Source organism: Lissotriton helveticus (assembly GCF_964261635.1).
Source record: "Lissotriton helveticus chromosome 1_1 unlocalized genomic scaffold, aLisHel1.1 SUPER_1_unloc_50, whole genome shotgun sequence".
Classification (NCBI taxonomy): Eukaryota; Metazoa; Chordata; class Amphibia; order Caudata; family Salamandridae; genus Lissotriton; species Lissotriton helveticus.
The window spans coordinates 765,382-791,503 of NW_027611693.1; the positions used below are offsets into that span (position 1 = coordinate 765,382).

The 26,122-nt window shown below is 49.5% G+C and overlaps 1 protein-coding gene across 1 annotated transcript in view; it reads left to right on the plus strand.

Moving 5' to 3' along the window:
- Positions 1-26,122, plus strand: part of LOC144806161 (NACHT, LRR and PYD domains-containing protein 3-like) — a 210,935-nt gene that overhangs the window by 88,205 nt on the left and 96,608 nt on the right. The window lies entirely within an intron of this gene.

Here is a 26,122-nt window from a genome sequence, read left to right on the forward strand (position 1 = left end):
CAGGTGTGTATTGCACTCAGTTCTTGTCTTCAGTGCATCTTCTCTCTCTGCTGTTGGACAGATCTCAACTGCAGAGGATCACAGGTGTGTATTGCACTCAGTTCTAGTCTTCAGTGCATCTTCTCTCACTGCTGTTGGACAGATCTCCCCAGGTGCAGAGGATCACAGGTGTTTATTGCACTCAGTTCTTGTCTTCAGCGCATCTTCTCTCACTCTGCTGTTGGACAGATCTGCTCAGGTGCAGAGGATCACAGGTGTGTATTGCACTCAGTTCTTGTCTTCAGTGCATCTTCTCTCTGCTGTTGGACAGATCTCCTCGGGTGCAGAGGATCACAGGTGTGTATTGCACTCAGTTCTTGTCTTCGGTGCTTCTTCTCTCTGCTGTTGGACAGATCTCCTCGGGTGCAGAGGATCACAGGTGTGTATTGCACTCAGTTCTTGTCTTCAGTGCATCTTCTCTCTGCTGTTGGACAGATCTCCACGGTGCAGAGGATCACAGGTGTGTATTGCACTCAGTTCTTATGCTCAGTGCATCTTCTCTCTCTGCTGTTGGACAGTTCTCCTCAGGTGCAGAGGATCACAGGTGTGTATTACACTCAGTTCTTGTCTTCAGTGCATCTTCTCTCTGCTGTTGGACAGATCTCCCCAGGTGCAGAGGATCACAGGTGTGTATTGCACTCAGTTCTTGTCTTCAGTCGATATTCTCTCACTCTGCTGTTGGACTGATCTCCTCAGGTGCAGAGGATCACAGGTGTGTATTACACTCAGTTCTTGTGTTCAGTGCATCTTCTCTCTGCTGTTGGACAGATCTCCTCGGGTGCAGAGGATCACAGGTGTGTATTACACTCAGTTCTTGTCTTCAGTGCATCTTCTCTCTGCTGTTGGACAGATCTCCCCAGGTGCAGAGGATCACAGGTGTGTATTGCACTCAGTTCATGTCTTCAGTGCATCTTCTCTCTCTGTTGTAGGACAGATCTCCCCAGGTGCAGAGGATCACAAGTGTGTATTACACTCAGTTCTAGTCTTCAGTGCATCTTCTCTCACTCTGCTGTTGGACAGATCTCCTCGGGTGCAGAGGATCACAGGTGTGTATTGCACTCAGTTCTTGTCTTCGGTGCATCTTCTCTCTCTGCTGTTGGACAGATCTCCTCAGGTGTAGAGGATCACAGGTGTGTATTGCACTCAGTTCTAGTCTTCGGTGCATCTTCTCTCTCTGCTGTTGGACAGATCTCCTAGGTGCAGAGGATCACAGGTGTGTATTGCACTCAGTTCTTGTCTTCGGTGCTTCTTCTCTCACTCTGCTGTTGGACAGATCTCCTCGGGTGCAGAGGATCACAGGTGTGTATTCCACTCAGTTCTAGTCTTCAGTGCATCTTCTCTCACTCTGCTATCAGACAGATCTGCTCAGGTGCAGAGGATCACAGGTGTGTATTGCACTCAGTTCTAATCTACAGTGCATCTTCTCTCACTCTGATGTTGGACAGATCTCCTCAGGTGCAGAGGATCACAGGTGTGTATTGCACTCAGTTCTAGTCTTCAGTGCATCTTCTCTCTTCTGCTGTTGGGCAGATCTCCTCGGGTGCAGAGGATCACAGGTATGTATTGCACTCAGTTCTAGTCTTCGGTGCATCTTCTCTCTCTGCTGTTGGACAGATCTCCTCAGTTGCAGAGGATCACAGGTGTGTATTGCACTCAGTTCTAGTCTTCGGTGCATCTTCTCTCTCTGCTGTTGGACAGATCTCCTAGGTACAGAGGATCACAGGTGTGTATTGCACTCAGTTCTTGTCTTCGGTGCTTCTTCTCTCACTCTGCTGTTGGACAGATCTCCTCGGGTGCAGAGGATCACAGGTGTGTATTCCACTCAGTTCTAGTCTTCAGTGCATCTTCTTTCACTCTGCTATCAGACAGATCTCCTCGGGTGCAGAGGATCTCAGGTGTGTATTACCCTCAGTTCTTGTCTTCAGTGCATCTTCTCTCTTCTACTGTTGGGCAGATCTCCTCAGGTGCCGAGGATCACAGGTGTGTATTGCACTTGTTGGAAATGGGATCCCCGGCTGGCCAGGGCTTTCGCCAAAGTCAGTCAGAGACCACCACACCCAAGTCAGGGCAAGGGAGTTACACGCCAAGATAACCCCTACTCACCCTCTAGGTAACGTGGCGCGAGCAGCAAGGCTAAACTTGGAGGCGATGTAGGCTAAGTATTTGCGCACGCACCCCAGCAACAACACCCAAGGCCCACCACAAAGGAAACTCCACACAAGGTTATATAAGAATAGCCTTTGTATTACACCAAAACACATTAGATAAAACACACACCTTACAATGTGCCAGAGGCACGGGCAGAATTTACAAGGGATTATTTACAAGACAGGGCCACCTGGACCACTGTCAGGAATCAGAAGTAGCACTTTCAGAAAGTAAAATTACTTTAGCACAAAATAGCACACAATATAACAATAGAGCGCACAACCAGTAATCACTGGTAACCAGGACCTCACTAGCACCACCTGTACTAGGGAGAAAACAACCACCTATGTATTACAATACCTGTAGGGGTGTAAGAGGAAAACACATGATGCAATGCATAACATTCATTCAGAGGTGTAAAGGAGGAAAACACATGATGCATCACAATACATTCAGAGGTGTAAGGCACATGACGCATAAAAACACATTCAGAGGTGCAGAAAGTACAATTGCGCCAAACCCACGTAAGTCACCACCTGTGACTGTCCCTAGGCCAACTGGCCTCTCTGGGGCTAGGACGCCCTGTGTCCAATGTCAGGGGGGGCCTAAACGTAGCAGTTGCCCACAAAGTGCTGGGCAACTGGTGCAGGGAAATTAGGGCAACGTTGGAGCCTCTCTGGGCTCAAGAACCACCACTGTGGCACTGGTGAGCCTCTCTCAGGCTCTCTCACCAGCAAGGGGGGCTGCTGAGCCTCTCAGGGCTCCAGCAACAGAAAGGTACAGCCTCGCTGGGCTGGGGGGTCCCTCGCTCTGGGGACCCAAAGCAATAATGCTGGCCAAGAGCCTCGCAGGCTCTAAACACTGGGGCGCCTTGAGCCTCTCAGGGCTCGTGAAATAATGGCCCCCTGAGCCTCTCTGGGCTCGTGACAGATATGCCCAGGTCGCCGGAGTCCCACTCGGGGGACTCGAGCTCTCCGAAATGCTCCCGGAGCCCCTCAGGGCTTTAGACCATAACTGGCTGCCAAGAGCCTCACAGGCTCTCAATAATCACAGGCGCGAGGTCGCGCTATGGAGAGCGGGCGGGGCGGACACCGGCAAAGTGTCCCGACGCCCCCCTCTCCTCTTTCCCAGCACTCACCGGGACGTGACACGGGGGCCTCCTCTGCCCGGCGGCTCTTCACGGGAGCTCCCGCTCCTCGGGGGCTCCTTTACCACACTTCTCCTCTTGTGGGCGGCGGGGCTCTCCTCTCCGCCACGGGGCCCCACCTGCACCTTTCCGCCGCCTCTCCTCGCTGCTGGGCTCTCCTCTCCCGGCGGCGAGGCGGTACTTCCGGTTTCTTCTCCCGGGGCCGCGCTGTGATTGGCCGGCACGCCGAACACTTCCGGGTCGTCGCGGGCAGCGCGGCGGCCCGTGTCCAGCACTTCTAGGCGGGGGGTGAGTTTACCGAGGGGTGGGCTCCCTCGTGGTAAACTCAAAATACAGCGGCAAGGTCCCTGGCAGGGTGGGCTCCTGCCAGGGGCAAATTAATCAAAAATAAGCGAGGTGGCACTCGCTTGGGACGGACAATGCCGGGTGGGCACCGGCCTCTGAAGACAAAGCGCTCTCAGCGCTAGAGGGGTGACCACAGCGCTCCCAAGCGCTACAGGGCAACAAATGCAGCGCTCCCTGCGCTAAATGCAAATAAAGCGCTATTAAGCGCCCGGGGCCGAAATCAAGCGCTAGAGGAAAGTTCAGACCCCCACAGTCCTTCAGCAAGGCAGGGGGGGGCAAGGCTGGGCCCAGAGCCAGCACACTGGGTCTCCAGGCAGGGAGACACCCCAAGTGGCGGTCCTCTGGCCCAGCAGCAGCAGCAGCAGCCCCCTCAGGATCCTGGAAGAGAACAACTTCAGGGGGGACACAGCCCCATTTTTATACAGTGCATTCCTTTGTCTGAGGGTGCAGAGTGGGGGCGGAACCAGTCGCAGCTGGTTCTTGAGTACTCTGTTTACCTCAACCACCCTCTCTATTCACTGGCAGGGCTTGGGTCATTAGACACACCACAGGGGGGCGGAGCCAGCATTGTGTGGGGAAAACCCAGCCCATCCAGGACACAGGTACACTCCTCCCACACATCACTCATGCTAATCTCCCACTCACCACCGGGCAGACCCATCCAGACTTCCTGGAGCCTGGCATGCCAGCCAGCTCCAGCCAATCACACGCCAGCACCCTCACAGCACACGTACAGCCATGTCTAGAAATGGCGCTTCGCTACTAGACACATACATGCTGCATACACCATCTCGCAGCATTCACTCTCACGAGTTCACACATACCAGACTCAAGCCTGTACACCCCACGCATCAGGAACTACCCGGGACACATACATTCCCCATGCATTCCTATGGGCGGGCAGGCCTAGCTCAGCACATGCACTCAGAGTGCGCACGCACTTTCCACTGGGACACAGTGAAAGTGCGCAGAATCCCAAAATCACCATCTCCAGGTCACCATTTCAAGCAAAAAGTCTAGGGGTGAACCTGCCCTAAGGGCCAAAGTCCAATAGCACTGAGTTCTTTTCTTCAGTGCATCTTCTCTCTTCTACTGTTGGGCAGATCTCCTCAGGTGCCGAGGATCACAGGTGTGTATTACCTTCAGTTCTTGTCTTCAGTGCATCTTCTCTCTTCTACTGTTGGACAGATCTCCTCCGGTGCAGAGGATCACAGGTGTGTATTGCACTGAGTTCTTTTCTTCAGTGCATCTTCTCTCTTCTACTGTTGGGCAGATCTCCTCAGGTGCCGAGGATCACAGGTGTGTATTGCACTCAGTTCTTGTCTTCAGTGCATCTTCTCTCTTCTGCTGTTGGACAGATCTCCTCAGGGGCAGAGGATCACAGGTGTGTATTGCACTCAGTTCTTGACTTCAGTGCATCTTCTCTCTTCTGCTGTTGGACATATCTCCTCAGGTGCAGAGGATCACAGGTATGTATTGCACTCAGTTCTAGTCTTCAGTGCATCTTCTCTCTTCTACTGTTGGGCAGATCTCCTCAGGTGCCGAGGATCACAGGTGTGTATTGCACTCAGTTCTTACGCTCAGTGCATCTTCTCTCTCTGCTGTTGGACAGATCTCCTCAGGTGCAGAGGATCACAGGTGTGTATTGCACTCTTTTCCTGTCTTCAGTGCATCTTCTGTCTCTGCTGTTGGACAGATCTCCTCAGGGGCAGAGGATCACAGGTGTGTATTGCACTCAGTTCTTGACTTCAGTGCATCTTCTCTCTTCTGCTGTTGGACATATCTCCTCAGGTGCAGGGGATCACAGGTATGTATTGCACTCAGTTCTAGTCTTCAGTGCATCTTCTCTCTTCTACTGTTGGGCAGGTCTCCTCAGGTGCCGAGGATCACAGTTGTGTATTACCCTCAGTTCTTGTCTTCAGTGCATCTTCTCTCTTCTACTGTTGGGCAGATCTCCTCAGGTGCCGAGGATCACAGGTGTGTATTGCACTCAGTTCTTACGCTCAGTGCATCTTCTCTCTCTGCTGTTGGACAGATCTCCTCAGGTGCAGAGGATCACAGGTGTGTATTGCACTCTTTTCCTGTCTTCAGTGAATCTTCTCTCTCTGCCGTTGGACAGATCTCCTTGGTGCAGAGGATCACAGGTGTGTATTGCACAGTGTTCTTGTCTTCAGTGCATCGTCGCTCACTGCTGATGGACAGATCTCCTCAGGTGCAGAGGATCACATGTGTGTATTGCACTCAGTTCTAGTCTTCAGTGCATCTTCTCTCTCTGCTGTCAGACACATCTCCTCAGGTGCAGAGGATCACAGGTGTATATTGCACTCAGTTCTAGTCTCCTGTGCTTCTTCTCTCTTCTGCTGTTGGACAGATCTCCTCAGGTGCAGAGGATCACAGGTGTGTATTGCACTCAGTTCTAGTCTTCAGTGCATCTTCTCTCTCTGCTGTTGGACAGATCTCCCCAGGTGCAGAGGATCACAGGTGTGTATTGCACTCAGTTCTTGTCTTCAGTGCATCGTCTCTCACTGCTGATGGACAGATCTCCTCAGGTGCAGAGGATCACATGTGTGTATTGCACTCAGTTCTTATGCTCAGTGCATCTTCTCACTCTGCTGTTGGACAGATCTCCTTGGGTGCAGAGGATCACATGTGTGTATTGCACTCAGTTCTTATGCTCAGTGCATCTTCTCACTCTGCTGTTGGACAGATCTCCTCAGGTGTAGAGGATCACAGGTGTGTATTGCCCTCAGTTCGTCTCTTCAGTGCATCTTCTCTCTTCTGCTGTTGGACAGATCTCCTCGGGTGCAGAGGATCACAGGTGTGGATTGCACTCAGTTTTTGTCTTCAGTGCATCGTCTCTCTTCTGCTGTTGGACAGATCTCCTCGGGTGCAGAGGATCACAGGTGTGGATTGCACTCAGTTCTTGTCTTCAGTGCATCTTCTCACTCTGCTGTTGGACAGATCTCCTCAGGTGTAGAGGATCACAGGTGTGTATTGCCCTCAGTTCGTCTCTTCAGTGCATCTTCTCTCTTATGCTGTTGGACAGATCTCCTCGGGTGCAGAGGGTCACAGGTGTGGATTGCACTCAGTTCTTGTCTTCAGTGCATCGTCTCTTACTGCTGATGGACAGATCTCCTCAGGTGCAGAGGATCACATGTGTGTATTGCACTCAGTTCTTATGCTCAGTGCATCTTCTCACTCTGCTGTTGGACAGATCTCCTCAGGTGCAGAGGATCACAGGTGTGTATTGCACTCAGTTCTTGTCTTCAGTGCATCTTCTCTCTTCTGCTGTTGGACAGATCTCCTCAGGTGCAGAGGATCACAGGTGTGTATTGCACTCAGTTCTAGTCTTCAGTGCTCCATCTCTCTCTTCTGCTGTTGAATAGATCTCCTCAGGTGCAGAGGATCACAGGTGTGTATTGCACTCAGTTCTTATGCTCAGTGCATCTTTTCTCTTCTGCTGTTGGACAGAACTCCTCGGGTGCAGAGGATCACAGTTGTGTATTGCACTCAGTTCTTGTCTTCAGTGCATCTTCTCTCACTCTGCTGTTGGACAGATCTCCCCAGGCGCAGAGGTTCACAGGTGTGTATTGCACTCAGTTCTTGTCTTCAGTGCATCTTCTCTCTTCTGCTGTCGGACAGATCTCCCCAGGCGCAGAGGTTCACAGGTGTGTATTGCACTCAGTTCTGTCTTCAGTGCATCTTCTCTATTCTGCTTTAGGACAGATCTCCTCAGGTGCAGAGGATCACAGGTGTGTATTGCACTCAGTTCTAGTCTTCAGTGCATCTTCTCTATTCTGCTGTTGGACAGATCTCCTCAGGTGCAGAGGATCACAGGTGTGTATTGCACTCAGTTCTGTCTTCAGTGCATCTTCTCTATTCTGCTTTAGGACAGATCTCCTCAGGTGCAGAGGATCACAGGTGTGTATTGCACTCAGTTCTTGTCTTCAGTGCATCTTCTCTCTCTGCTGTTGGACAGATCTCCTCAGGTGCAGAGGATCACAGGTGTGTATTGCACTCAGTTCTTGTCTTCAGTGCATCTTCTCTCTCTGCTGTTGGACAGATCTCCTCAGGTGCAGAGGATCACAGGTGTGTATTGCACTCAGTTCTTGTCTTCAGTGCATCTTCTCTATTCTGCTGTTGGACAGATCTCCTCAGGTGCAGTGGATCACAGGTGTGTATTGCACTCAGTTCTAGTCTTCAGTGCTCCATCTCTCTCTTCTGCTGTTGAATAGATCTCCTCAGGTGCAGAGGATCACAGGTGTGTATTGCACTCAGTTCTAGTCTTCAGTGCATCTTCTCTCTTCTGCTGTTGGACAGATCTCCTCGGGTGTAGAGGATCACAGGTGTGTATTGCACTCAGTTCTGTCTTCAGTGCATCTTCTCTCTTCTGCTGTTGGACAGATCTCCTCAGGTGCAGAGGATCACAGGTGTGTATTGCACTCAGTTCTTGTCTTCAGTGCATCTTCTCTCTTCTGATGTTGGACAGATCTCCTCGGGTGCAGAGGATCACAGGTGTGTTTTGCACTCAGTTCTAGTCTTCAATGCATCTTCTCTCTCTGCTGTTGGATACATCTCCTCGGGTGCAGAGGATCACAGGTGTGTATTGCTCTCAGTTCTTGTCTTCGGTGCATCTTCTCTCACTCTGCTGTTGGACAGATCTCCTCTGGTGCAGAGGATCACAGGTGTGTATTGCACTCAGTTCTTGTCTTCAGTGCATCTTCTCTCTTCTGCTGTTGGACAGATCTCCTCGGGTGTAGAGGATCACAGGTGTGTATTGCACTCAGTTCTGTCTTCAGTGCATCTTCTCTCTTCTGCTGTTGGACAGATCTCCTCGGGTGCAGAGGATCTCAGGTGTATATTGCACTCAGTTCTAGTCTTCAGTGTATCTTCTCTCTTCTGCTATTGGACAGATCTCCTCAGGTGCAGAGGATCACAGGTGTGTATTGCACTCAGTTCTGTCTTCAGTGCATCTGCTCTATTCTGCTGTTGGACAGATCTCCTCAGGTGTAGAGGATCACAGGTGTGTATTGCCCTCAGTTCGTCTCTTCAGTGCATCTTCTCTCTTCTGCTGTTGGACAGATCTCCTCAGGTGCAGAGGATCACAGGTGTGTATTGCCCTCAGTTCTTGTCTTCAGTGCATCTTCTCTCTCTGCTGTTGGACAGATCTCCTCGGGTGCAGAGGATCACAGGTGTGGATTGCACTCAGTTCTTGTCTTCAGTGCATCGTCTCTCTTCTGCTGTTGGACAGATCTCCTCGGGTGCAGAGGATCACAGGTGTGGATTGCACTCAGTTCTTGTCTTCAGTGCATCTTCTCACTCTGCTGTTGGACAGATCTCCTCAGGTGTAGAGGATCACAGGTGTGTATTGCCCTCAGTTCGTCTCTTCAGTGCATCTTCTCTCTTATGCTGTTGGACAGATCTCCTCGGGTGCAGAGGGTCACAGGTGTGGATTGCACTCAGTTCTTGTCTTCAGTGCATCGTCTCTCACTGCTGATGGACAGATCTCCTCAGGTGCAGAGGATCACATGTGTGTATTGCACTCAGTTCTTATGCTCAGTGCATCTTCTCACTCTCCTGTTGGACAGATCTCCTCAGGTGCAGAGGATCACAGGTGTGTATTGCACTCAGTTCTTGTCTTCAGTGCATCTTCTCTCTTCTGCTGTTGGACAGATCTCCTCAGGTGCAGAGGATCACAGGTGTGTATTGCACTCAGTTCTAGTCTTCAGTGCTCCATCTCTCTCTTCTGCTGTTGAATAGATCTCCTCAGGTGCAGAGGATCACAGGTGTGTATTGCACTCAGTTCTTATGCTCAGTGCATCTTTTCTCTTCTGCTGTTGGACAGAACTCCTCGGGTGCAGAGGATCACAGTTGTGTATTGCACTCAGTTCTTGTCTTCAGTGCATCTTCTCTCACTCTGCTGTTGGACAGATCTCCCCAGGCGCAGAGGTTCACAGGTGTGTATTGCACTTAGTTCTTGTCTTCAGTGCATCTTCTCTCTTCTGCTGTCGGACAGATCTCCCCAGGCGCAGAGGTTCACAGGTGTGTATTGCACTCAGTTCTGTCTTCAGTGCATCTTCTCTATTCTGCTTTAGGACAGATCTCCTCAGGTGCAGAGGATCACAGGTGTGTATTGCACTCAGTTCTAGTCTTCAGTGCATCTTCTCTATTCTGCTGTTGGACAGATCTCCTCAGGTGCAGAGGATCACAGGTGTGTATTGCATTCAGTTCTGTCTTCAGTGCATCTTCTCTATTCTGCTTTAGGACAGATCTCCTCAGGTGCAGAGGATCACAGGTGTGTATTGCACTCAGTTCTTGTCTTCAGTGCATCTTCTCTCTCTGCTGTTGGACAGATCTCCTCAGGTTCAGAGGATCACAGGTGTGTATTGCACTCAGTTCTTGTCTTCAGTGCATCTTCTCTCTCTGCTGTTGGACAGATCTCCTCAGGTGCAGAGGATCACAGGTGTGTATTGCACTCAGTTCTTGTCTTCAGTGCATCTTCTCTATTCTGCTGTTGGACAGATCTCCTCAGGTGCAGTGGATCACAGGTGTGTATTGCACTCAGTTCTAGTCTTCAGTGCTCCATCTCTCTCTTCTGCTGTTGAATAGATCTCCTCAGGTGCAGAGGATCACAGGTGTGTATTGCACTCAGTTCTAGTCTTCAGTGCATCTTCTCTCTTCTGCTGTTGGACAGATCTCCTCGGGTGTAGAGGATCACAGGTGTGTATTGCACTCAGTTCTTGTCTTCAGTGCATCTTCTCTCTTCTGATGTTGGACAGATCTCCTCGGGTGCAGAGGATCACAGGTGTGTTTTGCACTCAGTTCTAGTCTTCAATGCATCTTCTCTCTCTGCTGTTGGATACATCTCCTCGGGTGCAGAGGATCACAGGTGTGTATTGCTCTCAGTTCCTGTCTTCGGTGCATCTTCTCTCACTCTGCTGTTGGACAGATCTCCTCTGGTGCAGAGGATCACAGGTGTGTATTGCACTCAGTTCTGTCTTCAGTGCATCTGCTCTATTCTGCTTTAGGACAGATCTCCTCAGGTGCAGAGGATCACAGGTGTGTATTGCACTCAGTTCTGTCTTCAGTGCATCTGCTCTATTCTGCTTTAGGACAGATCTCCTCAGGTGCAGAGGATCACAGGTGTGTATTGCACTCAGTTCTTGTCTTCAGTGTATCTTCTCACTCTGCAGTTGGACAGATCTCCTCAGGTGCAGAGGATCACAGGTGTGTATTGCACTGAGTTCTTGTCTTCAGTGCATCTTCTCTCTGCTGTTGGACAGATCTCCTTGGGTGCGGAGGATCACAGGTGTGTATTGCACTCAGTCCTAGTCTTCAGTGCATCTTCTCTCTCTGCTGTTGGACAGATCTCCTCGGGTGTGGAGGATCACAGGTGTGTATTGCACTCAGTTCTAGTCTTCAGTGCATCTTCTCTCTCTGCCGTTGGACAGATCTCCTCTGGTGCAGAGGATCACAGGTGTGTATTGCACTCAGTTCTTATGCTCAGTGCATCTTCTCTCTCTGCTGTTGGACAGTTCTCCTCAGGTGCAGAGGATCACAGGTGTGTATTGCACTCAGTTCTTGTCTTCAGTGCATCTTCTCTCTTCTGCTTTGGACAGATCTCCTCAGGTGCAGAGGATCACAGGTGTGTATTGCACTCAGTTCTTATGCTCAGTGCATCTTCTCTCTCTGCTGTTGGACAGTTCTCCTCAGGTGCAGAGGATCACAGGTGTGTATTGCACTCAGTTCTTGTCTTCAGTGCATCTTCTCTCTTCTGCTGTTGGACAGATCTTACCAGGTGCAGAGGATCTCAGGTGTGGATTGCACTCAGTTCTTGTCTTCAGTGCATCTTCCCTCTCTGCTGTTGGACAGATCTCCTCAGTTGCGGAGGATCACAGGTGTGTATTGCACTCAGTTCTTGTCTTCAGTGCATCTTCTCTCTCTGCTGTTGGACAGATCTCCTCAGTTGCGGAGGATCACAGGTGTGTATTGCACTCAGTTCTTGTCTTCAGTGCATCTTCACTCACTCTGCTGCTGGACAGATCTCCTCAGGTGCAGAGGATCACAGGTGTGTATTGCACTCAGTTCTAGTCTTCAGTGCATCTTCTCTCTTCTGCTGTTGGACAGATCTCCTTGGTGCAGAGGATCACAGGTGTGTATTGCACTCAGTTCTAGTCTTCAGTGCATCTTCTCTCTCTGTTGTAGGACAGATCTCCCCAGGTGCAGAGGATCACAGGTGTGTATTGCACTCAGTTCTAGTCTTCAGTCCATCTTCTCTCTTCTGCTGTTGGACAGATCTCCTCAGGTGCAGAGGATCACAGGTGTGTATTGCACTCAGTTCTTGTCTTCAGTGCATCTTCTCTCTCTGCTGTTGGACAGATCTCCTCAGGTGCAGAGGATCACAGGTGTGTATTGCACTCAGTTCTTATGCTCAGTGCATCTTCTCTCTTCTGCTATTGGACAAATCTCCCCAGGTGCAGAGGATCACAGGTGTGTATTGCACTCAGTTCTTATACTCAGTGCATCTTCTCTCTTCTGCTGTTGGACAGATCTCCTTGGTGCAGAGGATCACAGGTGTGTATTGCACTCAGTTCTTGTCTTCAGTGCATCTTCTCTCTTCTGATGTTGGACAGATCTCCTCAGGTGCAGAGGATCACAGGTGTGTATTGCACTCAGTTCTTATGCTCAGTGCATCTTCTCTCTTCTGCTATTGGACAAATCTCCCCAGGGGCAGAGGATCACAGGTGTGTATTGCACTCAGTTCTTGTCTTCAGTGCATCTTCTCTCACTCTGCTGTTGGACAGATCTCCTTGGTGCAGAGGATCACAGGTGTGTATTGCACTCAGTTCTTGTCTTCAGTGCATCTTCTCTCTTCTGATGTTGAACAGATCTCCTCAGGTGCAGAGGATCACAGGTGTGTATTGCACTCAGTTCTAGTCTTCGGTGCATCTTCTCTCACTCTGCTGTTGGACAGATCACAGGTGCAGAGGATCACAGGTGTGTATTGCACTCAGTTCATTTGTTCAGTTCATCTTCCCTCTTCTGCTGTTGGACAGATCTCCTCAGGTGCAGAGGATCACAGGTGTGTATTGCACTCAGTTCTTGTCTTCAGTGCATCTTCTCTCTTCTGCTGTTGGACATATCTCCTCAGGTGCAGAGGATCACAGGTGTGTAATGCACTCAGTTCTTGTCTTCAGTGCATCTTCTCTCTTCTGCTGTTGGACAGATCTCCTCAGGTGCAGAGGATCACAGGTGTGTATTGCACTCAGTTCTAGTCTTCAGTGCTCCATCTCTCTCTTCTGCTGTTGAATAGATCTCCTCAGGTGCAGAGGATCACAGGTGTGTATTGCACTCAGTTCTTATGCTCAGTGCATCTTTTCTCTTCTGCTGTTGGACAGAACTCCTCGGGTGCAGAGGATCACAGTTGTGTATTGCACTCAGTTCTTGTCTTCAGTGCATCTTCTCTCACTCTGCTGTTGGACAGATCTCCCCAGGCGCAGAGGTTCACAGGTGTGTATTGCACTCAGTTCTTGTCTTCAGTGCATCTTCTCTCTTCTGCTGTCGGACAGATCTCCCCAGGCGCAGAGGTTCACAGGTGTGTATTGCACTCAGTTCTGTCTTCAGTGCATCTTCTCTATTCTGCTTTAGGACAGATCTCCTCAGGTGCAGAGGATCACAGGTGTGTATTGCACTCAGTTCTAGTCTTCAGTGCATCTTCTCTATTCTGCTGTTGGACAGATCTCCTCAGGTGCAGAGGATCACAGGTGTGTATTGCACTCAGTTCTGTCTTCAGTGCATCTTCTCTATTCTGCTTTAGGACAGATCTCCTCAGGTGCAGAGGATCACAGGTGTGTATTGCACTCAGTTCTTGTCTTCAGTGCATCTTCTCTCTCTGCTGTTGGACAGATCTCCTCAGGTTCAGAGGATCACAGGTGTGTATTGCACTCAGTTCTTGTCTTCAGTGCATCTTCTCTCTCTGCTGTTGGACAGATCTCCTCAGGTGCAGAGGATCACAGGTGTGTATTGCACTCAGTTCTTGTCTTCAGTGCATCTTCTCTATTCTGCTGTTGGACAGATCTCCTCAGGTGCAGTGGATCACAGGTGTGTATTGCACTCAGTTCTAGTCTTCAGTGCTCCATCTCTCTCTTCTGCTGTTGAATAGATCTCCTTAGGTGCAGAGGATCACAGGTGTGTATTGCACTCAGTTCTAGTCTTCAGTGCATCTTCTCTCTTCTGCTGTTGGACAGATCTCCTCGGGTGTAGAGGATCACAGGTGTGTATTGCACTCAGTTCTTGTCTTCAGTGCATCTTCTCTCTTCTGATGTTTGACAGATCTCCTCGGGTGCAGAGGATCACAGGTGTGTTTTGCACTCAGTTCTAGTCTTCAATGCATCTTCTCTCTCTGCTGTTGGATACATCTCCTCGGGTGCAGAGGATCACAGGTGTGTATTGCTCTCAGTTCCTGTCTTCGGTGCATCTTCTCTCACTCTGCTGTTGGACAGATCTCCTCTGGTGCAGAGGATCACAGGTGTGTATTGCACTCAGTTCTGTCTTCAGTGCATCTGCTCTATTCTGCTTTAGGACAGATCTCCTCAGGTGCAGAGGATCACAGGTGTGTATTGCACTCAGTTCTTGTCTTCAGTGCATCTTCTCTCTTCTACTGTTGTGCAGATCTCCTCGGGTGCAGAGGATCACAGGTGTGTTTTGCACTCAGTTCTAGTCTTCAATGCATCTTCTCTCTCTGCTGTTGGATACATCTCCTCGGGTGCAGAGGATCACAGGTGTGTATTGCTCTCAGTTCCTGTCTTCGGTGCATCTTCTCTCACTCTGCTGTTGGACAGTTCTCCTCAGGTGCAGAGGATCACAGGTGTGTATTGCACTCAGTTCTTATGCTCAGTGCATCTTCTCTCTTCTGCTGTTGGACAGATCTCCTCTGGTGCAGAGGATCACAGGTGTGTATTGCACTCAGTTCTGTCTTCAGTGCATCTGCTCTATTCTGCTTTAGGACAGATCTCCTCAGGTGCAGAGGATCACAGGTGTGTATTGCACTCAGTTCTGTCTTCAGTGCATCTGCTCTATTCTGCTTTAGGACAGATCTCCTCAGGTGCAGAGGATCACAGGTGTGTATTGCACTCAGTTCTTGTCTTCAGTGTATCTTCTCACTCTGCAGTTGGACAGATCTCCTCAGGTGCAGAGGATCACAGGTGTGTATTGCACTGAGTTCTTGTCTTCAGTGCATCTTCTCTCTGCTGTTGGACAGATCTCCTTGGGTGCGGAGGATCACAGGTGTGTATTGCACTCAGTCCTAGTCTTCAGTGCATCTTCTCTCTCTGCTGTTGGACAGATCTCCTCGGGTGTGGAGGATCACAGGTGTGTATTGCACTCAGTTCTAGTCTTCAGTGCATCTTCTCTCTCTGCCGTTGGACAGATCTCCTCTGGTGCAGAGGATCACAGGTGTGTATTGCACTCAGTTCTTATGCTCAGTGCATCTTCTCTCTCTGCTGTTGGACAGTTCTCCTCAGGTGCAGAGGATCACAGGTGTGTATTGCACTCAGTTCTTGTCTTCAGTGCATCTTCTCTCTTCTGCTTTGGACAGATCTCCTCAGGTGCAGAGGATCACAGGTGTGTATTGCACTCAGTTCTTATGCTCAGTGCATCTTCTCTCTCTGCTGTTGGACAGTTCTCCTCAGGTGCAGAGGATCACAGGTGTGTATTGCACTCAGTTCTTGTCTTCAGTGCATCTTCTCTCTTCTGCTGTTGGACAGATCTTACCAGGTGCAGAGGATCTCAGGTGTGGATTGCACTCAGTTCTTGTCTTCAGTGCATCTTCTCTCTCTGCTGTTGGACAGATCTCCTCAGTTGCGGAGGATCACAGGTGTGTATTGCACTCAGTTCTTGTCTTCAGTGCATCTTCTCTCTCTGCTGTTGGACAGATCTCCTCAGTTGCGGAGGATCACAGGTGTGTATTGCACTCAGTTCTTGTCTTCAGTGCATCTTCACTCACTCTGCTGCTGGACAGATCTCCTCAGGTGCAGAGGATCACAGGTGTGTATTGCACTCAGTTCTAGTCTTCAGTGCATCTTCTCTCTTCTGCTGTTGGACAGATCTCCTTGGTGCAGAGGATCACAGGTGTGTATTGCACTCAGTTCTAGTCTTCAGTGCATCTTCTCTCTCTGTTGTAGGACAGATCTCCCCAGGTGCAGAGGATCACAGGTGTGTATTGCACTCAGTTCTAGTCTTCAGTCCATCTTCTCTCTTCTGCTGTTGGACAGATCTCCTCAGGTGCAGAGGATCACAGGTGTGTATTGCACTCAGTTCTTGTCTTCAGTGCATCTTCTCTCTCTGCTGTTGGACAGATCTCCTCAGGTGCAGAGGATCACAGGTGTGTATTGCACTCAGTTCTTATGCTCAGTGCATCTTCTCTCTTCTGCTATTGGACAAATCTCCCCAGGTGCAGAGGATCACAGGTGTGTATTGCACTCAGTTCTTATGCTCAGTGCATCTTCTCTCTTCTGCTGTTGGACAGATCTCCTTGGTGCAGAGGATCACAGGTGTGTATTGCACTCAGTTCTTGTCTTCAGTGCATCTTCTCTCTTCTGATGTTGGACAGATCTCCTCAGGTGCAGAGGATCACAGGTGTGTATTGCACTCAGTTCTTATGCTCAGTGCATCTTCTCTCTTCTGCTATTGGACAAATCTCCCCAGGGGCAGAGGATCACAGGTGTGTATTGCACTCAGTTCTTGTCTTCAGTGCATCTTCTCTCACTCTGCTGTTGGACAGATCTCCTTGGTGCAGAGGATCACAGGTGTGTATTGCACTCAGTTCTTGTCTTCAGTGCATCTTCTCTCTTCTGATGTTGGACAGATCTCCTCAGGTGCAGAGGATCACAGGTGTGTATTGCACTCAGTTCTAGTCTTCGGTGCATCTTCTCTCACTCTGCTGTTGGACAGATCACAGGTGCAGAGGATCACAGGTGTGTATTGCACTCAGTTCATTTGTTCAGTTCATCTTCCCTCTTCTGCTGTTGGACAGATCTCCTCGGGTGCAGAGGATCACAGGTGTGTATTGCACTCAGTTCTTGTCTTCAGTGCATCTTCTCTCTTCTGCTGTTGGACATATCTCCTCAGGTGCAGAGGATCACAGGTGTGTAATGCACTCAGTTCTTGTCTTCAGTGCATCTTCTCTCTTCTGCTGTTGGACAGATCTCCTCGGGTGCAGAGGATCACAGGTGTGTATTACACTCAGTTCTTGTCTTCGGTGCATCTTCTCTCACTCTGCTGTTGGACAGATCACAGGTGCAGAGGATCACAGGTGTGTATTGCACTCAGTTCTTGTCTTCAGTGCATCTTCTCTCTCTGCTGTTGGACAGATCTCCGCGGGTGCAGAGGATCACAGGTGTGTATTGCTCTCAGTTCTTGTCTTCAGTGCATCTTCTCTCTTCTGCTGTTGGACAGATCTCCCCAGGTGCAGAGGATCGCAGGTGTGTATTCCACTCAGTTCTTGTCTTCAGTGCATCTTCTCTCTCTGCTGTTGGACAGATCTCCTCAGGTGCAGAGGATCACAGGTGTGTATTGCACTCAGTTCTTGTCTTCAGTGCATCTTCTCTCCTCTGCTGTTGGACAGATCTCCTCTAGTGCAGAGGATCACAGGTGTGTATTGCACTCAGTTCATTTGTTCAGTTCATCTTCCCTCTTCTGCTGTTGGACAGATCTCCTCGGGTGCAGAGGATCACAGGTGTGTATTGCTCTCAGTTCTTGTCTTCAGTGCATCTTCTCTCTCTGCTGTTGGACAGATCTCCTCAGGTGCAGAGGTTCACAGGTGTGTAATGCGCTCAGTTCTAGTCTTCCATGCATCTTCTCTCACTCTGCTGTGGGACAGATCTCAGGTGCAGAGGATCACAGGTGTGTATTGCACTCAGTTCTAGTCTTCCATGCATCTTCTCTCACTCTGCTGTGGGACAGATCTCAGGTGCAGAGGATCACAGGTGTGTATTGCACTCAGTTCTAGTCTTCCAAGCATCTTCTCTCACTCTGCTCTGGGACAGATCTCAGGTGCAGAGGATCACAGGTGTGTATTGCACTCAGTTCTTGTCTTCAGTGCATCTTCTCTCTTCTGCTGTTGACAGATCTCCTCAGGTGCAGAGGAACACAGGTGTGTATTGCACTCAGTTCTAGTCTTCAGTGTATCTTCTCTCTTCTGCTGTTGGACAGATCTCCTCAGGTGCAGAGGACCACAGGTGTGTATTACACTCAGTTCTAGTCTTTAGTGTATCTTCTCTCTTCTGCTGTTGGACAGATCTCCTCAGGTGCAGAGGATCACAGGTGTGTATTGCACTCAGTTCTAGTCTTCAGTGTATCTCCTCTCTTCTGCTGTTGGACAGATCTCCTCAGGTGCAGAGGATCACAGGTGTGTATTGCACTCAGTTCTAGTCTTTAGTGCATCTTCTCTCTTCTGCTGTTGGACAGATCTCCTCAGGTGTAGAGGATCACAGGTGTGTATTGCCCTCAGTTCTAGTCTTCAGTGCATCTTCTCTCACTCTGATGTTGGACAGATCTCCTCAGGTGCAGAGGATCACAGGTGTGTATTGCACTCAGTTCTAGTCTTCAGTGCATCTTCTCTCTTCTGCTGTTGGACAGATCTCCTCGGTGCAGAGGATCACAGGTGTGTATTGCACTCAGTTCTTGTCTTCAGTGCATCTTCTCTCTCTGCTGTTGGACAGATCTCAACTGCAGAGGATCACAGGTGTGTATTGCACTCAGTTCTTGTCTTCAGTGCATCTTCTCTCTCTGCTGTTGGACAGATCCCCTCAGGTGCACAGGGTCACAGGTGTGTATTGCACTCAGTTCTAGTCTTCAGTGCATCTTCTCTCTTCTGCTGTTGGACAGATCTCCTCAGGTGCAGAGGATCACAGGTGTGTATTGCACTCAGTTCTAGTCTTCAGTTCATCTTCTCTCACTCTGCTGTTGGACAGATCTCCTCGGGTGCAGAGGATCACAGGTGTGTATTGCACTCAGTTCTTGTCTTCAGTGCATCTTCTCTCTCTGATGTTGGACAGATCTCCCCAGATGCAGAGGATCACAGGTGTGTATTGCACTCAGTTCTTGTCTTCAGTGCATCTTCTCTCACTCTGCTGTTGGACAGATCTCCTCGGGTGCAGAGGATCACAGGTGTGTATCGCACTAAGTTCTAGTCTTCAGTTCATCTTTTCTCTCTGCTGTTGGACAGATCTCAACTGCAGAGGATCACAGGTGTGTATTGCACTCAGTTCTAGTCTTCAGTGCATCTTCTCTCACTGCTGTTGGACAGATCTCCTCGGGTGCAGAGGATCACAGGTGTGTATTGCCCTCAGTTCTTGTCTTCAGTCTTCTTCTCTCAATGCTGTTGGACAGATCTCCTCAGGTGCACAGGGTCACAGGTGTGTATTGCACTCAGTTCTAGTCTTCAGTGCATCTTCTCTCTTCTGCTGTTGGACAGATCTCCTCAGGTGCAGAGGATCACAGGTGTGTATTGCACTCAGTTCTAGTCTTCAGTTCATCTTCTCTCACTGCTGTTGGACAGATCTCCTCGGGTGCAGAGGATCACAGGTGTGTATTGCACTCAGTTCTAGTCTTCAGTCCATCTACTCTCTTCTGCTGTTGGACAGATCTCCTCGGGTGCAGAGGATTACAGGTGTGTATTGCACTCAGTTCTAGTCTTCAGTGCATCTTCTCTCTTCTGCTGTTGGACAGATCTCCTCGGGTGCAGAGGATCACAGGTGTGTATTGCACTCAGTTCTTGTCTTCAGTGCATCTTCTCTCTTTGATGTTGGACAGATCTCCCCAGATGCAGAGGATCACAGGTGTGTATTGCAATCAGTTCTTGTCTTCAGTGCATCTTCTCTCACTGCTGATGGACAGATCTCCTCAGGTGCAGAGGATCACATGTGTGTATTGCACTCAGTTCTTATGCTCAGTGCATCTTCTCACTCTGCTGTTGGACAGATCTCCTCGGGTGCAGAGGATCACAGGTGTGTATTGCACTCAGTTCTTGTCTTCAGTGCATCTTCTCTCTTCTGCTGTTGGACATATCTCCTCAGGTGCAGAGGATCACAGGTGTGTAATGCACTCAGTTCTTGTCTTCAGTGCATCTTCTCTCTTCTGCTGTTGGACAGATCTCCTCGGGTGCAGAGGATCACAGGTGTGTATTACACTCAGTTCTTGTCTTCGGTGCATCTTCTCTCACTCTGCTGTTGGACAGATCACAGGTGCAGAGGATCACAGGTGTGTATTGCACTCAGTTCTTGTCTTCAGTGCATCTTCTCTCTCTGCTGTTGGACAGATCTCCGCGGGTGCAGAGGATCACAGGTGTGTATTGCTCTCAGTTCTTGTCTTCAGTGCATCTTCTCTCTTCTGCTGTTGGACAGATCTCCCCAGGTGCAGAGGATCGCAGGTGTGTATTCCACTCAGTTCTTGTCTTCAGTGCATCTTCTCTCTCTGCTGTTGGACAGATCTCCTCAGGTGCAGAGGATCACAGGTGTGTATTGCACTCAGTTTTTGTCTTCAGTGCATCTTCTCTCCTCTGCTGTTGGACAGATCTCCTCTAGTGCAGAGGATCACAGGTGTGTATTGCACTCAGTTCATTTGTTCAGTTCATCTTCCCTCTTCTGCTGTTGGACAGATCTCCTCGGGTGCAGAGGATCACAGGTGTGTATTGCTCTCAGTTCTTGACTTCAGTGCATCTTCTCTCTCTGCTGTTGGACAGATCTCCTCAGGTGCAGAGGATCACAGGTGTGTAATGCGCTCAGTTCTAGTCTTCCATGCATCTTCTCTCACTCTGCTGTGGGACAGATCTCAGGTGCAGAGGATCACAGGTGTGTATTGCACTCAGTTCTAGTCTTCCATGCATCTTCTCTCACTCTGCTGTGGGACAGATCTCAGGTGCAGAGGATCACAGGTGTGTATTGCACTCAGTTCTAGTCTTCCAAGCATCTTCTCTCACTCTGCTCTGGGACAGATCTCAGGTGCAGAGGATCACAGGTGTGTATTGCACTCAGTTCTTGTCTTCAGTGCATCTTCTCTCTTCTGCTGTTGACAGATCTCCTCAGGTGCAGAGGAACACAGGTGTGTATTGCACTCAGTTCTAGTCTTCAGTGTATCTTCTCTCTTCTGCTGTTGGACAGATCTCCTCAGGTGCAGAGGACCACAGGTGTGTATTACACTCAGTTCTAGTCTTTAGTGTATCTTCTCTCTTCTGCTGTTGGACAGATCTCCTCAGGTGCAGAGGATCACAGGTGTGTATTGCACTCAGTTCTAGTCTTCAGTGTATCTTCTCTCTTCTGCTGTTGGACAGATCTCCTCAGGTGCAGAGGATCACAGGTGTGTATTGCCCTCAGTTCTAGTCTTCAGTGCATCTTCTCTCACTCTGATGTTGGACAGATCTCCTCAGGTGCAGAGGATCACCGGTGTGTATTGCACTCAGTTCTAGTCTTCAGTGCATCTTCTCTCTTCTGCTGTTGGACAGATCTCCTCGGTGCAGAGGATCACAGGTGTGTATTGCACTCAGTTCTTGTCTTCAGTGCATCTTCTCTCTCTGCTGTTGGACAGATCTCAACTGCAGAGGATCACAGGTGTGTATTGCACTCAGTTCTTGTCTTCAGTGCATCTTCTCTCTCTGCTGTTGGACAGATCCCCTCAGGTGCACAGGGTCACAGGTGTGTATTGCACTCAGTTCTAGTCTTCAGTGCATCTTCTCTCTTCTGCTGTTGGACAGATCTCCTCAGGTGCAGAGGATCACAGGTGTGTATTGCACTCAGTTCTAGTCTTCAGTTCATCTTCTCTCACTCTGCTGTTGGACAGATCTCCTCGGGTGCAGAGGATCACAGGTGTGTATTGCACTCAGTTCTTGTCTTCAGTGCATCTTCTCTCTCTGATGTTGGACAGATCTCCCCAGATGCAGAGGATCACAGGTGTGTATTGCACTCAGTTCTTGTCTTCAGTGCATCTTCTCTCACTCTGCTGTTGGACAGATCTCCTCGGGTGCAGAGGATCACAGGTGTGTATCGCACTAAGTTCTAGTCTTCAGTTCATCTTTTCTCTCTGCTGTTGGACAGATCTCAACTGCAGAGGATCACAGGTGTGTATTGCACTCAGTTCTAGTCTTCAGTGCATCTTCTCTCACTGCTGTTGGACAGATCTCCTCGGGTGCAGAGGATCACAGGTGTGTATTGCCCTCAGTTCTTGTCTTCAGTCTTCTTCTCTCAATGCTGTTGGACAGATCTCCTCAGGTGCACAGGGTCACAGGTGTGTATTGCACTCAGTTCTAGTCTTCAGTGCATCTTCTCTCTTCTGCTGTTGGACAGATCTCCTCAGGTGCAGAGGATCACAGGTGTGTATTGCACTCAGTTCTAGTCTTCAGTTCATCTTCTCTCACTGCTGTTGGACAGATCTCCTCGGGTGCAGAGGATCACAGGTGTGTATTGCACTCAGTTCTAGTCTTCAGTCCATCTACTCTCTTCTGCTGTTGGACAGATCTCCTCGGGTGCAGAGGATCACAGGTGTGTATTGCACTCAGTTCTAGTCTTCAGTGCATCTTCTCTCTTCTGCTGTTGGACAGATCTCCTCGGGTGCAGAGGATCACAGGTGTGTATTGCACTCAGTTCTTGTCTTCAGTGCATCTTCTCTCTTTGATGTTGGACAGATCTCCCCAGATGCAGAGGATCACAGGTGTGTATTGCAATCAGTTCTTGTCTTCAGTGCATCTTCTCTCACTGCTGATGGACAGATCTCCTCAGGTGCAGAGGATCACATGTGTGTATTGCACTCAGTTCTTATGCTCAGTGCATCTTCTCACTCTGCTGTTGGACAGATCTCCTTGGGTGCAGAGGATCACAGGTGTGTATTGCACTCAGTTCTTGTCTTCAGTGCATCTTCTCTCTCTGCTGTTGGACAGATCTCAACTGCAGAGGATCACAGGTGTGTATTGCACTCAGTTCTAGTCTTCAGTGCATCTTCTCTCACTGCTGTTGGACAGATCTCCTCGGGTGCAGAGGATCACAGGTGTGTATTGCACTCAGTTCTAGTCTTCAGTGCATCTTCTCTCTTCTGCTGTTGGACAGATCTCCTCGGGTGCACAGGATCACAGGTGTGTATCGTACTCAGTTCTTGTCTTCAGTGCATCTTCTCTCTTCTGCTGTTGGACAGATCTCCTCGGGTGCAGAGGGTCACAGGTGTGTATTGCACTCAGTTCTTTTCTTCAGTGCATCTTCTCTCACTCTGCTGTTGGACAGATCTCCTCGGGTGCAGAGGATCAAAGGTGTGTATTGCACTCAGTTCTTGTCTTCGGTGCATCTTCTCTCTCTGCTGTTGGACAGATCTCCTAAGGTGCAGAGTATCTCAGGTGTGTATTGCTCTCAGTTCTAGTCTTCAGTGCATCTTCTCTCACTGCTGTTGGACAGATCTCCTCGGGTGCAGAGGATCACAGGTGTGTATTGCACTCAGTTCTAGTCTTCAGTGCATCTTCTCTCTTCTGCTGTTGGACAAATCTCCTTGGGTGCAGAGGATCACAGGTGTGTATTGCACTCAGTTCTTGTCTTCAGTGCATCTTCTCTTCTGCTGTTGGACAGATCTCCTCCAGGTGCAGAGGATCACAGGTGTGTATTGCACTCAGTTCTTGTCTTCAGTGCATCTTCTCTCTCTCTGCTGTTGGACAGATCTCCCCAGGTGCAGAGGATCACAGGTGTGTATTGCACTCAGTTCTAGTCTTCAGTTCATCTTCTCTCACTGCTGTTGGACAGATCTCCTCGGGTGCAGAGGATCACAGGTGTGTATTGCACTCAGTTCTTGTCTTCGGTGCATCTTCTCTCTCTGCTGTTGGACAGATCTCCTAAGGTGAAGAGGATCTCAGGTGTGTATTGCACTCAGTTCTAGTCTTCAGTTCATCTTCTCTCACTGCTGTTGGACAGATCTCCTCGGGTGCAGAGGATCACAGGTGTGTATTGCACTCAGTTCTTATCTTCAGTGCAACTTCTCTCTTCTGCTGTTGGACAGATCTCCTCGTTGCAGAGGGTCACAGGTGCCTATTGCACTCAGTTCTAGTCTTCAGTCCATCTTCTCTCACTCTGCTGTTGGACTGATCTCCTTGGGTGCAGAGGATCACAGGTGTGTATTGCGCTCAGTTCTTGTCTTCAGTGCATCTTCTCTCTCTGCTGTTGGACAGATCTCCTAAGGTGAAGAGGATCTCAGGTGTGTATTGCACTCAGTTCTAGTCTTCAGTTCATCTTCTCTCACTGCTGTTGGACAGATCTCCTCGGGTGCAGAGGATCACAGGTGTGTATTGCACTCAGTTCTTATCTTCAGTGCAACTTCTCTCTTCTGCTGTTGGACAGATCTCCTCGTTGCAGAGGGTCACAGGTGCCTATTGCACTCAGTTCTAGTCTTCAGTCCATCTTCTCTCTTCTGCTGTTGGACAGATCTCCTCGGGTGCAGAGGATCACAGGTGTGTATTGCACTCAGTTCTTGTCTTCAGTCCATCTTCTCTCACTCTGCTGTTGGACTGATCTCCTTGGGTGCAGAGGATCACAGGTGTGTATTGCGCTCAGTTCTTGTCTTCAGTGCATCTTCTCTCACTCTGCTGTTGGACTGATCTCTTTGGGTGCAGAGGATCACAGGTGTGTATTGCACTCAGTTCTTGTCTTCGGTGCATCTTCTCTCTCTGCTGTTGGACAGATCTCCTAAGGTGCAGAGGATCTCAGGTGTGTATTGCACTCAGTTCTAGTCTTAAGTTCATCTTCTCTCACTGCTGTTGGACAGATCTCCTCGGGTGCAGAGGATCACAGGTGTGTATTGCACTCAGTTTTAGTCTTCAGTGCTTCTTCTCTCTCTGCTGTTGGACAGATCTCCTCAGGTGCAGAGGATCACAGGTGTGTATTGCACTCAGTTCTTGTCTTCAGTGCATCTTCTCTCACTCTGCTGTTGGACAGATCTCCTCGGGTGCAGAGGATCACAGGTGTGTATTGCACTCAGTTCTTGTCTTCAGTGCATCTTCTCTCTCTGCTGTTGGACAGATCTCAACTGCAGAGGATCACAGGTGTGTATTGCACTCAGTTCTAGTCTTCAGTGCATCTTCTCTCACTGCTGTTGGACAGATCTCCCCAGGTGCAGAGGATCACAGGTGTTTATTGCACTCAGTTCTTGTCTTCAGCGCATCTTCTCTCACTCTGCTGTTGGACAGATCTGCTCAGGTGCAGAGGATCACAGGTGTGTATTGCACTCAGTTCTTGTCTTCAGTGCATCTTCTCTCTGCTGTTGGACAGATCACAGGTGCAGAGGATCACAGGTGTGTATTGCACTCAGTTCTAGTCTTCGGTGCATCTTCTCTCTCTGCTGTTGGACAGATCTCCTCGGGTGCAGAGGATCACAGGTGTGTATTGCACTCAGTTCTTGTCTTCGGTGCTTCTTCTCTCTGCTGTTGGACAGATCTCCCCGGGTGCAGAGGATCACAGGTGTGTATTGCACTCAGTTCTTGTCTTCAGTGCATCTTCTCTCTGCTGTTGGACAGATCTCCACGGTGCAGAGGATCACAGGTGTGTATTGCACTCAGTTCTTATGCTCAGTGCATCTTCTCTCTCTGCTGTTGGACAGTTCTCCTCAGGTGCAGAGGATCACAGGTGTGTATTACACTCAGTTCTTGTCTTCAGTGCATCTTCTCTCTGCTGTTGGACAGATCTCCCCAGGTGCAGAGGATCACAGGTGTGTATTGCACTCAGTTCTTGTCTTCAGTCCATATTCGCTCACTCTGCTGTTGGACAGATCTCCTCGGGTGCAGAGGATCACAGGTGTGTATTACACTCAGTTCTTGTCTTCAGTGCATCTTCTCTCTGCTGTTGGACAGATCTCCCCAGGTGCAGAGGATCACAGGTGTGTATTGCACTCAGTTCATGTCTTCAGTGCATCTTCTCTCTCTGTTGTAGGACAGATCTCCCCAGGTGCAGAGGATCACAAGTGTGTATTACACTCAGTTCTAGTCTTCAGTGCATCTTCTCTCACTCTGCTGTTGGACAGATCTCCTCGGGTGCAGAGGATCACAGGTGTGTATTGCACTCAGTTCTTGTCTTCAGTGCATCTTCTCTCTTCTGCTATTGGACAGATCTCCTCAGGTGCAGAGGATCACAGGTGTGTATTGCACTCAGTTCTTGTCTTCAGTGCATCTTCTCTCTTCTGCTGTTGGACAGATCTCCTTGGTGCAGAGGATCACAGGTGTGTATTGCACTCAGTTCTAGTCTTCAGTGCATCTTCTCTTCTGCTGTTGGACAGATCTCCTCGGGTGCAGAGGATCACAGGTGTGTATTGCACTCAGTTCTAGTCTTCAGTGCTTCTTCTCTCACTGCTGTCGGACAGATCTCCTCGTTGCAGAGGATCACAGGTGTGTATTGCACTCAGTTCATGTCTTCAGTGCATCTTCTCTCT